A 15,002-nucleotide genomic window follows, 5' to 3' on the forward strand; every position below is an offset into this window, starting at 1 on the left:
GTGACGTCAAACACGTAGACGGATATGTTATTTCGATGTGCACCATTCAAAACGACGTCTACCCATGTCACAACGCTACAATAATTGGGAGAAACCGGTTGTGAACATCTTCGCGTGAGTCGACAGTGAAGCTCCACCTATCAACCCAGGCTTGTTATGAAATATTTGTTGTTCAATTCGGCATCTATTTTTGAAGTAAATGATTTTTCGGGAACTCGTTTACAGGCTGTCGATCTCGTCCAGAGTAAACAATCTGGTAGGGACGCAGTGTCGGCGGCACCGTTTTACACCAGCGCCCGACATTCGCCCTCGGCAGGCGCACGCGATGTCGTGACCTTGACCGAAAGCACGCCAGCAGTGAGTGGTTGATTAATTATACGGCGCTACGAGTCAGCGCTTTTACACGTCCGCAGCCGTGTTCTGTAGGTCGCGGAGGGGAAATTTCTTGCGTCCTTTCTTTCTAGACTATCGCACTACTTCTGACATACATGAAGTTTTAAGGGCAGCGCAAGTGGCATTCGTAATCACTTCACTCGCATTTACATTTATATTTGAAAAACAGGCATTGTGAATCATACGGGTCTGAAAGACAAACGGAAACTGTTCCCCTGGAAAACGCCTAATGGGTACAAATGAGCCTGTGATACGAGCCGCGACAGATAATAATAAGACTGATGTGAAAAAAATGTTGCTTACCGTTTCAGTCAAGTTTAGTGTTCTCTCCTTCAAAGTAGTTCCCTTCCGATTGCACACACTTTTCCCAGCGCTTCTGCCATTGATGGTAGCATTTCTGGAACTCATCTTCTGTAATATCCTCCAAGACCCTCGTCACAGCTTTTTGGACACCATGTGTTGTTTGAAAATGGTGTCCCTTGACCGCTGTTTTGACTCTTGGAAATAGAAAAAAAGTCGCACAGAGCGATATCTGGTGGATAAGGTGACTGTGGCAGTACTGAAATTTGTTTTGAGATTAAAGATTGCTGTACTAGCAGAGCAGTATGGGATGGCGCATTATCGTGATGCAGAATCCAATTATCAGCAATGTTGGCATGGACACGAAGAACTTTTATATGAAGTCTTTCTGAAATTTCTTTGTAGTAATATTGGTTAACTGTCTGTCCAGGACGCACCCACTCTTTATGAACAATTCCCTTGGAACCAAAGAAGCACACAAGCATGCATTTAACTTTTGACTTCAACATGCGAGATTTATTTGGTCTGGGTGATCCCTTTGAGCATCATTGCGAACTTTGGCGTTTTGTCTCTGGATCGTACTGAAAAAACCAACTTTCATCACGAGCGATAACACGGCTCAACAATTCTGGATTGATTTCCGTTTACTCTAACAGGTCGGCTGCCACATTTTTCCGTCTTTTTCGCTGTTGTGGTGTGAGATTTTTGGGGACCATTTTGGCACAAACCTTTCTCATACTAAGATCTTCAGTTATTTTTACACGGACCGTTTCTCGAATTTATGTTCAGTTCTTCTGCAATCACTTTCACAGAAAATCTTCGTTCGTACGAGTTCACGCACCCTGTCCAAGTTGACATCCATCTGTGAGGTTGATGGTCGTCCACTGCAGTCTTCATCTTCAACATTCGTTCTGCCTTAACTAAACATTTTTTGCCAACGATAAACTTGAGCTCTTGACATAAATTCGTCTCCAAAAGCCTTCTGAAGCTTACCGTAAGTTGTCGTCGCGTTTTCACCCAGTTTAACGCAAAAAGAAATGGCATACTGTAGCGCAATATTATGCGGTTCCATTTCAGTGACGAGAGATACAAACACATGTTAACTTTTTACAGCACAGCTGACGACTGAGCAGTTGCATCGATATGCCGCTTGGCCTAGAAGCAGCTTATAGACCAAGGTCAAAGATATTATGCCTAAGCAAGCCTGCAGGGTTGCCACATCTTGCAAAGAAAATCAGTCTCATTACTATATTATCACGCCTCGTTTACCATCCTTAATATAGAATTGGATTATAGTATCAGAATTAAGAAACGAGTAGTGTTGAAGTTCATTAATTCATAGCTGGTGTTCATGTCAAATTTTGAATGGCAACATTCTGAGAAGTTAAATAATTGGAAAAAATATCATTTATTTTCTAGAGTACATACATACATACGAGTGGCGTTCAACAAATAATGCAACACATTTTTTCCTCGGCCAGTTTCGGTTGAAAAAATGAGGAATTTGTTGTGGGACATGGTGGAATATTCCTGCTTCGGCCCCTACGGTTTCATGGCGTCTGTAACATAGGTGCGATCCGAGCAGAGAGCTGACACTGCGTTTCTTTTTGTGGAAAACCGGAGCCTCGCAGATATTCATAGGCGCTTGCAGAATGCCTACAGACGCCTGGCATTGAACAAAAGCACGGCGAGTCGTTGAGTGCGGCGTGTGTCGCCATCGCAAATAAGGTCGCGTAAACCTGTTAGTTCTCCCGCGTGCCGGCCGACCACACACAGCTGGGACTCCAGCCGCCTTGGAACGTGCGGACACTTTAATTCGGATCACAGTCAGACACCTCGCTGGACACCTCGCTGCTGCAACAAGCATCTCAGAAGTGTTCGTGCTACCCTCAGGAAATTGAAGAAACGACTTCAGGGTGTTCATTGCCAGAAATGCAAACGAACTTCTCCTTCTCCATGACAACGCAACGCCTCACACGAGTCTGCACACCCAAGAGGAGCTCAGAGAACTTCATGGAACTGTTCCTCCTCAGTCCGAATCTCGCACCTTTAGACTTCTAGTTTGGTCGAGTGAAGCATACATTCCGCGTGAAGCGGTACGTTAATGATAGGGAGGTTATCGATGCAGAAAGGGCGTTAGCTCCGTCGTCGACCAGCAGAGTAGTAACATGTGAGCATACGGGTCGTCCCAGTAAGGTAGCGTAAGGAGATTATGTTGAAAAATAAGGTTCTGTAGCCAAAATATTGGTGAATAAAATGATGTATTGGAATCCTGAACAAAACTAACCTACTTTTAGAAAACTCATGTAGCGTTACTTATTGAAGGCCCCTGTACAAAAAATTCAGATGGTGTTTAGAAGGCAATACATAGAGTCTTAGCCATTGCGTTTGTGTGTGTGTGTGTGTGTGTGTGTGTGTGTGTGTGTGTGTGTGTGTGTGTGTGCGTGTGTTACCTCTACTTCTAACTACTGCGGAAGAACTTGCAACATATCTAGCTAAATGCAAAAATGAAAGTGTGGTTGGTTTTAACAGCTTGGCAGTTCAAGTGAGAGCTGCTGCTGGACATGTTCAATGTTGGCACACATCGCCAGATTTCTAGTTGTCCACGTTGCATCTTATGAAGTTGAGTCCCTCTAGTAGGAGATAACATAATGCCGTAGTTCCGTTTATGATTTGACTCTGTGAAACTGTTATAGGAATATGCAAGTCTACTCTCCAGTAAAGTGTACGAATATTTCTGTAACGGACGCCTTGGGCGTATTTCACGAATGTACTGCTTGCCGCAACACTTTTCACTATACTATCACCCTTACCACCTGTTACACCCATCCAAATGACTCCACAGTGTTGTCTCTGGGCATAAATAAATGCCTCGTTTTACTCTGTATCCGGAATGCAAGCTGCGAACTTACCGAACCGGGCATAATGTTCAATCAGGAAGTATTAAAATTAACTACCCTGAGCATTAAACGCACTTCTACTCACGCTAAGACACACGCCTGCGACCATCACCTAAGTTGTTAATAGTAAAGCAATTAATGTTTACTAACACTTCTTCATTGATAGATGCTGTGAGCAGTGAACACGCTACGGCTACGGCTACGGCTCATACTATAAACTTCCTATACGAGTGACTTGTCACTGACGGACGCTCTCGGCGGTAGACGCCTCCCAAGTCTTCATCAAGCGGCAGTGGAGTCTCTGTCTATACTTGTGGGCAATCAGAGGCTAGAAAAAGCAGCGCCACCATTTATAGTCCATTCTACGATCAACCATTGAGGCGTGGAGACGCTAACTATGTGAGTAGTCACGTCTAAGCTCCTGACCACGACACAATAGGCTACGTAACTGAAGCGATTTAGGGCATTTTAGTTAATGTTGGAACATTTAAACGATTCTTTTATCGAAATGATATGGAACGAGTCAGTTTTCGAGATAAGTATTCATGTTTAGTGATAACATTAATGAACACATTCTTTTTTAGCCTGCAACTAAACTTCAGTACTAAGGCTTTTTGCACGGGCTACCAGTTTTTAAATAGAAATTCGTCCAAGGAATAGGAGTTGTCGAGGAGACCTGATTTTAGGATGGACTTAAAATTTATTTTGTTACCTGTCAGACATTTTATGAACTTCTTTCTGAGTCACTAACAGCTTTAATAACGGGCAGTAAATTTCATTTTTTCCCTTAGTGTTGTAGGTATGAATATCAATGTTCGTCCTAAATTGTGATGGAGTATTTATTTGATTAGCGAATATATGTATTGTGATGATGCAGTTCAAATGCCCGGTTCCATGAAGAGATACCTACATGACAACTGCAGGTCAACATCACACATTATTCTTACTGTTTGCTTTGTGCAGTCAGTACTTCTTTTGTAAATGATGAACTGTCCCAGAAAATTATTGCATAAGATATTATTGAGTGGTAGTATGCAAAATATATCTGGAGTCGAATTCATTTGTTTCCAAGACTAGGACTAGAGCGAAAGTAGCTGAACTTCATTGTTTAAGAAGCTCAGTAATATGCTTCTTCCAATTACAGTTTTCATTAACATACACACCCAAAAAATTGGCGCGTTTCACCCTATGTAATAATTCCTTGAAAAACGTCATTAACAAACAGTTCTGTTGGTTTCTGTGTGGAGGATTTGTTATAAAACCAGTGTCATGTGCAAAAAGTACGAATTCTGCTTGTTGAATGTTAAGTGAAAGGTCATTCACATGTACAAGAAATGAGTGTACCGAAAATTGAACCCTGTGTGACTCCCATTGTGGTTTCTCCTCAGTCACTAAAATTTCCTACCTTTCCAACAGTGTTTGAATTATGTTACACAACATTACGGTTTGTACCAGGCCAATTAGCTATAAATGCTACAATTGTCAAGAGACCTGACTTTTATTATCCTTGGTAAACGGTCATTTAATATAAATGTGCTTATCAATTAATGTTTTTAATTGTGCAGAGGTTTACGTGAGGCGGTTGCCAGCTTACCGTACTGTCAGCTGTAAACAGATATTTCCTTACAGGAAGTTATCTTCGTAGATTGTTATTTTGTTTTGAAATAAACACTTTTCTTCATTATTTAGAAATTAGCAAATTCGTCTCTTTTGGCATTATGAGGCTGCATCACAATAAAAATTATTATACTTACATTATGTTACACTCAAGGGTGCCCATACGATGGCTTGTAAAGGGGGAGGGGTAGGAGCTAGACCTGAGGGTCCGTTATATTTTTTATTCTCGTACGTCAAACCAAATCTTGAAAAAGATGCTGACGGCGCTTTAATGGGAAACGTTGACAGTAACGAATTCGACTTTGAAGTAACTGGCGCAATAGTTCTACTGTTCCCATAGTATATTACGCTTAGGGCTAGAAAATAAAATAAGAGTCAGGTATACACTTCTTTCCTTCACCCCATCCAACAGTAGAATTGGACAAGCAGTGGAAGCAAATACTGGGCTATAGCCTGTACAGTATACTCACAGATTGAATAGAAACTTTCTTCGAGATTACCCGAAGGAGGTTTCGAAAAGAGATCTTTCGAACAGAAGTCCTTGAGACGAGCGAGATAGTGTATAGCGGTGATACCACATGGAGTGCTGAAATATACGCACACACCAGGCAACGCTAGACGAATGGGTCGCGTGATCTTCAGTAATTATGTATGCCGTTTAATGGGTCGTAAAGATCAGCGGCACGGCAGTTATATGGTTATTACGCCACGTGGAAGAACTCTAACGATGTGCGACCTACTTATTTAATGGGAAATTATATCTCCAATTCCGCGAGATTCCACTACTAGATTTTTTTACGCCTCTCAGAAAAAAATGCGCACTTTGCCATGAAATGTACGCACCCTGTAAATGAAACTCTGAAAATATTAAAAGTACGTGATTAGCTACCCTTCTACAAACTATAGAGGGAAGTATTATACATTAGAACACTTCCGCTTCTAGCCAGCCCTGTAATAGAAGTGGAATATATTTTCTTATTCCGTCTTGAAGTGATAGCGTTCACTTCAGGCGCGCTGTCGTCTTCTTCTTAAATTATAAAATTTAATCCGGAAACTATGGTTTTCCCAAATGTAAAAAACTGTCCCAAGGTACAACATGGTACTAGTTTTCGGACTGAAGACGACAACAAGAATACCAACTCCATGAAAAACAAATGAACAAATACTGAAATACTGAGCTGAATGCATAACAAATGTTACTGCAGTTCTATTTCTAAAGTGAGGTGAAGTGCAAAAAACGCCAATGTAGCGTAACAAAAACGGCTTCCAAAAAGTGCAAGAAACTTCCAAGTGTAAATGTACAACGAAGTTTCTTTCGACCATAGCCTCCGCGAAAAACGCAGAAAAAGGCAGTGTTTTGCACAATATGTGAATAACTGGCATAAGTACCTAAGCGAATTACACGCCAGCAACAACACGCGATTGTAGGTTCGCCTTCATACATAACACCTTTTTGCTGTTGTTTTTATGCAAACACGGACCAGTCGAAGAGTTTCGAGCGAAAATGATTGTTACTCAACAACTTTACAAAGAAATAATGTTTTTAACCTATGACAACAAAAAATGTACAAACGTAGTCTATGTAACCATATGCCAGACTGACCACATAAGATGCTTTGTAAATAAAAGCGAAGCTCTTCTGGTGTAAAGTTCTCTTTAATTAATTGCAGTTACCTTAAGACGGAGAAACCAAGAATAATTGACAATGTGCCCATAACGGGTTTCGGTTGAAAATATTACATTAGTTTAACATGTAACGTTTCATTTTAGAAATCCCTATTTCTAGATGCAATTTTCCTTGTCGACAATAACCAGTTTGGAATATAGTTAAATACCGTTGTAACCCTTTACAGACATAACGCCAACATTTATGAAATATTGCTGTTCTTTGTTGCATGACATATGCATTATTTGGTTGGTTTTCTTGGGGGAAGAGACCAAACTGCGAGGTCATCGGTCTCGTCGGTTTAGGGATGGATAGGGCAGGAGGTCGGCCGTGTCCTTTCAAAGGAACCATCCCGGCATTTACCTGGAGCGATCTAGGGAAATCACGAAAAACCTAAATCAGGATGGCCGGACGCGGGATTGAACCGTCGTCCTCCCGAATGCGAGTCCACTGTGCTACGAGTAACGACTGCGCCACCTCGCTCGGTGTCATATGCATTATTATTTTGTGTTCTACGACCTTTATTAGAATTCTAGGCGGCAAGTTAACGTATGTGAAAATGGGTAATAAATTTTTGCTTTAGTGGCGCATGTGTTGTTCAAGATCACGGTCTCATAAAATTGATGTTCTGCCATTCACCCATCTGAATAATTCTCGTAAATTTACCAAACTGTGCACAGTGATTGCTGACAGCTATGAAGTGTGCATCATGGTGAATCTGGAATAGTGGCCGAAATTTTGTCGTTACTTTGTCTTTGAAAAACGTGCACAGAAATTTTAGTACTGTGAAGACAGCTAGCCTAATATCTCAAGGGCAGGCACCTGATTAACATGTAATAAAATCGTGACAACAGCCCTCACAGTGATTGGTCGTGTGCCAGGCAGCAGGCGATGCCATGCTGCGCAGTACTTCCTTCAACCAAATGACCCAATTACGAGGAAAAATATGCGACCGATATAAACAGGCGCATCAAAATTCATTACGCCATCTCATTTCGGGGCAATTACCCGTGGACGAAATTGGCGTACGGGCCAAGGCAGCTGCCAATCTCAGCACACGGCAAGGTCTGCCCAGACGTACACAAGGAGGGGGGGATTAAAGATCGCTATCGGAGGCGAGGTGTATGCTTCATCAGCACTCATTTGCCTGGGAAGATTGATGCAGTTTATTGCTATTAGACAACGATTCCCCTCACATTACGCATCTGTATACCTATTGCCATTACCCCAGCTTTACTGATCAGTTGATACTTTGATAGATGGCACCAGTGATCACGTCTCGTTACTGAAATATACAGTCCCAATGCACCACATCGTTTGCTCAACATAATGGCAAATATGTAATGAATCCTTTGGCAAAGTTCCGCATTGATACCTAGTAAAGAAAATCAGTTCATACGCAAAATTCTAACAGATCTGTGACTCGTCAGACTTCCTAGCGAAAACGTGATGCTCCAGAGTTTCCAAGTACTTAAGCAGCCAAGACACTGCAGTATGGATTTATACTGTATATTTGCGATTGTTGTGGCGGGTCGCATCAAACGATTGAGAAGACCGACGGAAAAGAGCTTGCTTCGATAATATTCTTATTTCAGGTTGATTCAAAAAGAGAAAACTTCTTGTTTTCAAAAGTGTTCGGTGGTATATTGAAATTAACGCTCGTTGACGAAATCGAGCGAAGCAGTTGTACAATAAACTGAGAATAAGAATGAATTTGCCTAAGACTGTAATTAACTGACCTTCTGTTGTTTGTTAATATCATTTCGAGGCCTCTGTGTTCATCTTCAGATGTACCTGATGCATATACACCAAATATAACAGTCGTGTGTTTATCTCAGACCTTGTTTTGCTGTCGAAAATTGTCCGTAAGTGCCGTCAAGTGTCAAACCAGAGACCCACAACACCACTCACGAAGCGACCCGCAGCCCGCATCTCGTGGTCGTGCGGTAGCGTTCTCGTTCCCACGCCCGGGTTCCCGGGTTCGATTCCCGGCGGGGTCAGGGATTTTCTCTCCCTCGTGATGGCTGGGTGTTGTGTGATGTCCTTAGGTTAGTTAGGTTGAAGTAGTTCTAAGTTATAGGAGACTGATGACCATAGATGTTAAGTCCCATAGTGCTCAGAGCCATTTGAACCATTTGAAGCGACCCACAACACCACTGCAGAGTGTAGTTTGGTTCGACTGTGTAGGTTGCTGAAAAACAATTGGTGATAGAAGGTTATGGCCCCAAGATAAACACACCGCACATCTGTTTGATGTATATGCATCAGACACATGAGCCTAGAAGCATCGAAATACACCATATTAAAATAAAACTGAAGATCAGTGAATTGTAGTCTGAGGAAAATTCGTCCTTTCTCTCAGTTGTTCAGTGGTAGTATTGTCGAAACTATCGAAACTGTAGGTTTTTGTGAATGCAGATGTTGTACATCTATATTTAACACTGGATTTCCATGAGCCATTGTAACCGAACGAACTCAATTTCTCAGCGATTTTAACGGTTGTGGTTCTGTGGAAGGTGATATGCACTAGTCTTTTCTCGACCTGTGAATGAATGAAGGAGTCTGACTAATTATTGTGCACACGCCTTTTGTGATGGAATCAGTGAAATAGGGCATTTCTACATTTTTTTAACATATTGGGGACTATAGTGTAGCTACCATTCCTGCACGTAGAAAAAGAAGTTTTTTTTTGTGTAGTCGAGCAAATTAATCACACGGGCCTACTCTCTCAACGTCGCTGACAATGCTGGGCGACATAACACAGCTTGAAAAACATGAATCTAAAACTTCGAGGCTGAAAGAAGTGTCTTCTGTGTTGCATAAGATCTAATAAATGCTTGCACCTATAGATGGCACCATGCTGCCAAAACGCGCCGTATCATATTAGTTTAGGTTCCACAAGTCAAACAGGGAGAACACATGTGACGTTTAGTAAATTTCTTAATGCATTCGCAGAGCTCTAACAAATCCATTTTAATACTCACTGGCTACCAGTCCCAACTTTCTCACGAATAATACTGAGTAACTGAGGATGAACGACTTGTTTATAATATGCAGTGGCATACACAAGCAAACCTTTCCCGTGAATCATTCTACCTATTAGTTAAAACCATATCAAAATTCTTAAAGTAGTTCCTGAGATTAGCCTTCATATACAGAAAAGAACATGTCGCAGGCTCTGGTTTGCATGAGTTGGATAAAAAATAGTGTCAACACTAATATAACATGAAGGACGTGCATCACATGGCATGCCTGCTGCCTGTAGCTGGCAGTAGAAGGTCAGAATGAGATTTTCACTCCGCAGCGGAGTGTGCGTTGATATGAAACTGGCAGATTAAAACTGTATGCCCGACCGAGACTCGAACTCGGGACCTGTAAAGTTTGGAAGGTAGGAGACGAGATACTGGCAGAAGTAAAGCTGTGAGTACCGGGCGTGAGTCGTGCTTCGGCAGCTCAGTCTCGGTCGGGCACACAGTTTTAATCTGCCAGGAAGTTTCAGTAGAAGGTCAGTTGAAATAGTGCAGTGAGTGGCGATAGCTGAGACAGTGTACACTGCGTTCCATTTCTGTGGGGAAAGGGATAGAGATGTGGAGCGATTATACTGAATGTAATACAACGACTGTCTGTCAATGAAGTCTGGTATGAATTATAACCATGTTGCCACTACTTTCTATCTAGTCCTTGTTCAGGAGGGCGTTCTGGTGTGGGTATACAGGGTGGAAACTATAAGTTGACAAATCAGAAAACTCGAAAAATAAGCTTTACACGAAAAAGTGTGTAGAATCCAAAGTTGATTATTTTCGAGGGGGACTTCTGCTTGTGCTAAAATTAGCCCGCCACTCCAGCCCCCTGGATGTGGGGCGGGGACAACTTTAAAATTTCAAATGGGAACCAACATTTTTTTATTGCAGAAGCAGATTCTACATAAAAAAAAACTACGGGGATAGGCTACAACCCTGTCTCACTCTCTTCGCAACCACTACTTCCCTTTCATGTCCCTCGACTGTTATTACTGTCATCTGCTTTCTGTACAAATTGTAAATAGCCTTTCGCTACCTGTATTTTACCCCTGCCGCCTTCATAATTTGAAAGAGAGTATTCCAGTCAACATTGTCAAAAGCTTTCTCTAAGTCTACAAATGCTAGAAACCTAGGTTTGTTTTTCCTTAATCTATTTTCTAAGATAAGTCATTGGGTCAGTATTGTCTCACCTGTTGCAATATTTCTACGGAATCCAAAATGATCTTCCCCGAGGTCGGCTTCTACCAGTTTTTCCATTCGTCTGTAAAGAATTCGCAAAGTTTATTATTTCAGAATAGATAACAAAACAACGTTCTCCGTTGCTTTTTTCAGGTTTCCGACTCAGTACGACCGACCTGGAAGCGACGAAAGGAAGTGGGTAGCAGCCGCGGCAGGAACCCGCTGAACACGAGGTAAGTTCCGTTACGGAGAGCTGAAAGCGCGCCGGCCACCGGAAATTGCGGGGCGCGCCGTTTCTGTGGGACGGGCCGTGGGCTGTGGGCGTGGCGCTGCGCCGCACGGCGCGCTGTTCGGAACAGCGGCCGGCGCTCACCCACTCGCCTGGGATTAACGGCGGCCGCGCATTCAGCCGCGATAACCTGTGGCCCATCACGGAAACTTAACGCGACCGCTGTTCCTGGATGGGCGGCCATCACGCACCGCGACGACGTTCAGTCGGGGACTGCGCCGTACAACTTCTACAGACTGCAGACTGTGCCTGGAAAGGAAAGGTACACGCATAACGTGACTGGAAGGGACGTCTATTTGTCACAGTTGGCGACACTGCAGTTTCCTCTGTTATCTGTGTGACAGGGCACAATTTATCAGACCTCAACTGCAGAACAGCAAAGTGAGTACAGAATGGTCGCGTCGACTGCACATTCTGCCGATTGCAATGTTGGTACCGCGATTCATTTTCTATGCCTGAAAGAAAAAATTAATCACCACCTCGATTCTACGAAGCAAGTCCAAAAAGTAAATAATGTTTAGGAAAAAAAATCATAAAAATATTTTCACAAGTTGCTACATAGTCGCGGATTATAACAGTGATCCACGAAATGTAGAGGAAGTTTTTTTCGCCAGTGACCACGAAACGTTTGATCCTTAGACTAACGGTTTCGGTCAGTAATGATCTTCTAATCTGATGGGAAACGAGGGAAATGAAATAGCACTAGTGAAGAGATTACATCTTAGGACAATAAAATATGCCGTAACGAAAAATTACTACTTTCATAGATATGAAAACTTGCACCTGCAATATGAAGAGGCATAGCTGTTTTATAACATCTCATAATATAATAAAGCCATAGTGGCATCGTCACAAAATAGACACAAAATCAGAGCAGCATCGTGACACATATTTACACTACTGGCCATAAAAACAGCTAGACCACGAAGATGACGTGCTACAGACGCGAAATTTAACCGACAGGAAGAAGATGCTGTGATATGCAATGATTACCTTTTCAGAGCATTCACACAAGGTTGGCGCCGGTGGAAACAAAGAATGGTTCAAATGGCTCTAAGCACTATGGGACTTATCATCTGAGGTCATCAGTCCCCTAGACTTAGAAACTACTTAAACCTAACTAAGGACATCACACACATCCATGCCCGAGGCAGGATTCGAACCTGTGACCGTAGCAGCAGCACGGTTCCGGACTGAAGCGCCTAGAACCGCTCGGCACAGCGGGCGGCCCTGTGGCAACACCTACAACGTGCTGACATGAGTAAAGTTTCCAACCGATTTCTCATACAGAAACAGCAGTTGACTGTCGTTGCCTGGTGAAACGTTGTTGTGATGCCTCGTGTAAGGAGGAGAAATGCGTACCATCACGTTTTCAACATTGATAAAGGTCGGATAGTAGACTATCGCGATTGTAGTTTATCGTATCGCGACATTGCTGCTCGCGTTGTTCGAGATCCAATGACTGTTGGCAGAATATGGAATCGGTGGGTTCAGGAGGGTAATACGGAACGCCGTGCTGGATCCCAACGGCCTCGTATCACTAGCAGTCGAGATGACAGGCAACTTATCCGGATGGCTGTAACGGATGGTGCAGCCACGTCTCGATCCCTTAGTCAACAGATGGGGACGCTTGCAAGACAACAACCATCTGCACGAACAGTTCGACGACCTTTGCAGTAGCATGGACTGTCAACTCGGAGACCATGGCTGCGGGTACCCTTGACGCTGCTTCACAGACAGGAGCGCCTGCGATGGTGTACTCAACGACGAATCTGGCTGCACGAATGGCAAAACGTCATTTTTTCGGATGAATCCAGGTTCTGTTTACAGCATCATGATGGTCGCATCCCTGTTTGTCGTTATCGCGATGAACGCACATTGGAAGCGTGTATTCGCCATCGCCATACTGGCGTATCACCCGGCTTGGTGGTATGGGGCGCCATTGGTTACACGTCTCGGTCACCTCTTTTTCGCATTGACGGCATTTTGAACAGCGGACGTTACATTTCAGATATGTTACGACCCGTGGCTCTACTCGTCATTCGATCCCTACGAAACCCTACATTTCACGAGGATTATGCACGACAGCATGTTGCAGGTCCCGTACGGGCCTTTCTGGATACAGAAAATGTTCGACTGCTGCCCTGGCCAGCACATTCTCCAGATGTCTCACCAACTGAAAACGTCTGGTCAATGGTAGCCGAGCAACTGGCTCGTCACAATACGCCAGTCGCTACTCTTGATGAACTGTGGTATCGTGTTGAAGCTGCTATGGCAGCTGACTGTACATGTACACGCCATCCAAGTTCTGTTTGACTCAATGCCCGCCGGCCGGAGTGGCCGAGCTGTTCTAGGCGCTACAGTCTGGAACCGCGCGACTGATGAGGTTGCTGGTTCGAATCCTGCCTCGGGCATGGGTGTGTGTGATGTCCTTAGGTTAGTTAGGTTTAGATAGTTCTAAGTTCTAATGGACTGATGACCACAGCAATTAAGTCCCATAGTGCTCAGAGCCATTTGAACCATTTGAACTCAATGCCCAGGCGTATCAAGGCCGTTATTTCGACCAGAGGTAGTGGTTCTGGGTACTGATTTCTCAGGATCTAAGCATCCAAATTGCGTGAAAATTTAATCACATGTCAGTTCTAGTATAATATATTTGTCCATTGAATGCCCGTTTATCATCTGCATTTCTTCTTGGTGTAGCAATTTTAATGGCCAGTAGTGTAGAATACGATGTAAGCTAGGCCACAGTTCCGGTACAGTCATACTATCTCTATCGCCACTGTTCATAATAAATTGCTGTATAGTAGGCACAGCACTTATGAACAGTAGCGATATAGATACTGTCCATAACAAACTGCAGAACAATATGCACAGTAGTTGTGGACACTAGTGATAGTGACAGTATGACCCTGCCAGAACTGTTACCGTTTTGTAAATATGTGCCACGAAGCTACCGATTTTGTGTGTATATTGTGACGATGCCTCTATAGCTTTCTTATGTTAGGACAAGTTTTAAAACAGGTATATCTCGTCATATTTTAGGGCATGTTTCCATATTCATTAGAGTAATAAGTTTTCATTATGGTATATTTTATTGACCTAAGGCGTAATCTGTTGAGTAGTTCTACTTCATTTCCCGTATTTCCCTGCAGATTTGAAGATGGTCGTTGCTGACCGAAACCGGTAGTGTAAGGACCAAAAGTTTTTGGCGGAAATATGAGAATTTCAGAAAAACCTTTATTTCAAACCAAAATTTATTTTTACGAGAAAGAGCGTTTCTAAATTATTTTTGTACATAGTTGCCTCCATTATTTATGCCGACCTCTGTGGCCGAGCGGTTCTAGGTGTTTCAGTCTGGAGCCGCACGACTCCTACGGTCGCAGGTTCGAATCCTGCCTAGGGTATGGGCGTGTTTGATGTCCTTAGGTTAGTTAGGGTTACGTAGTTCTAAGTTCTAGGGGACTGATGACCATAGTACTCAGAGCCATTTGAACCATTTTTTAAAAACATTTTCCACAGCGGGAAGCCAGCTTTTCTCTGTCCTCTTCATAGAAAGTTGACAGTTCTCCATCGTCATTGAGAACAGCCACTGCTGAATATTGGTTTTTGAGTCTTTTCTGCTTATTGTATCCTTT

General features: G+C 43.0%; 1 protein-coding gene across 1 annotated transcript in view; it reads left to right on the plus strand.

Annotated features, from left to right (window-relative positions):
• LOC126279569 (mediator of DNA damage checkpoint protein 1-like) overlaps positions 1-15,002 on the plus strand; it is a 417,602-nt gene that overhangs the window by 169,235 nt on the left and 233,365 nt on the right. The window contains exon 2 of the mRNA XM_049979688.1: positions 11,229-11,308. The gene's annotated coding sequence lies outside the window, so the exon portion shown is untranslated. The remainder of the gene's footprint in view (positions 1-11,228; positions 11,309-15,002) is intronic.

The sequence above is a fragment of the Schistocerca gregaria genome, chromosome 1 (genome assembly GCF_023897955.1).
Source record: "Schistocerca gregaria isolate iqSchGreg1 chromosome 1, iqSchGreg1.2, whole genome shotgun sequence".
Taxonomy (NCBI): Eukaryota; Metazoa; Arthropoda; class Insecta; order Orthoptera; family Acrididae; genus Schistocerca; species Schistocerca gregaria.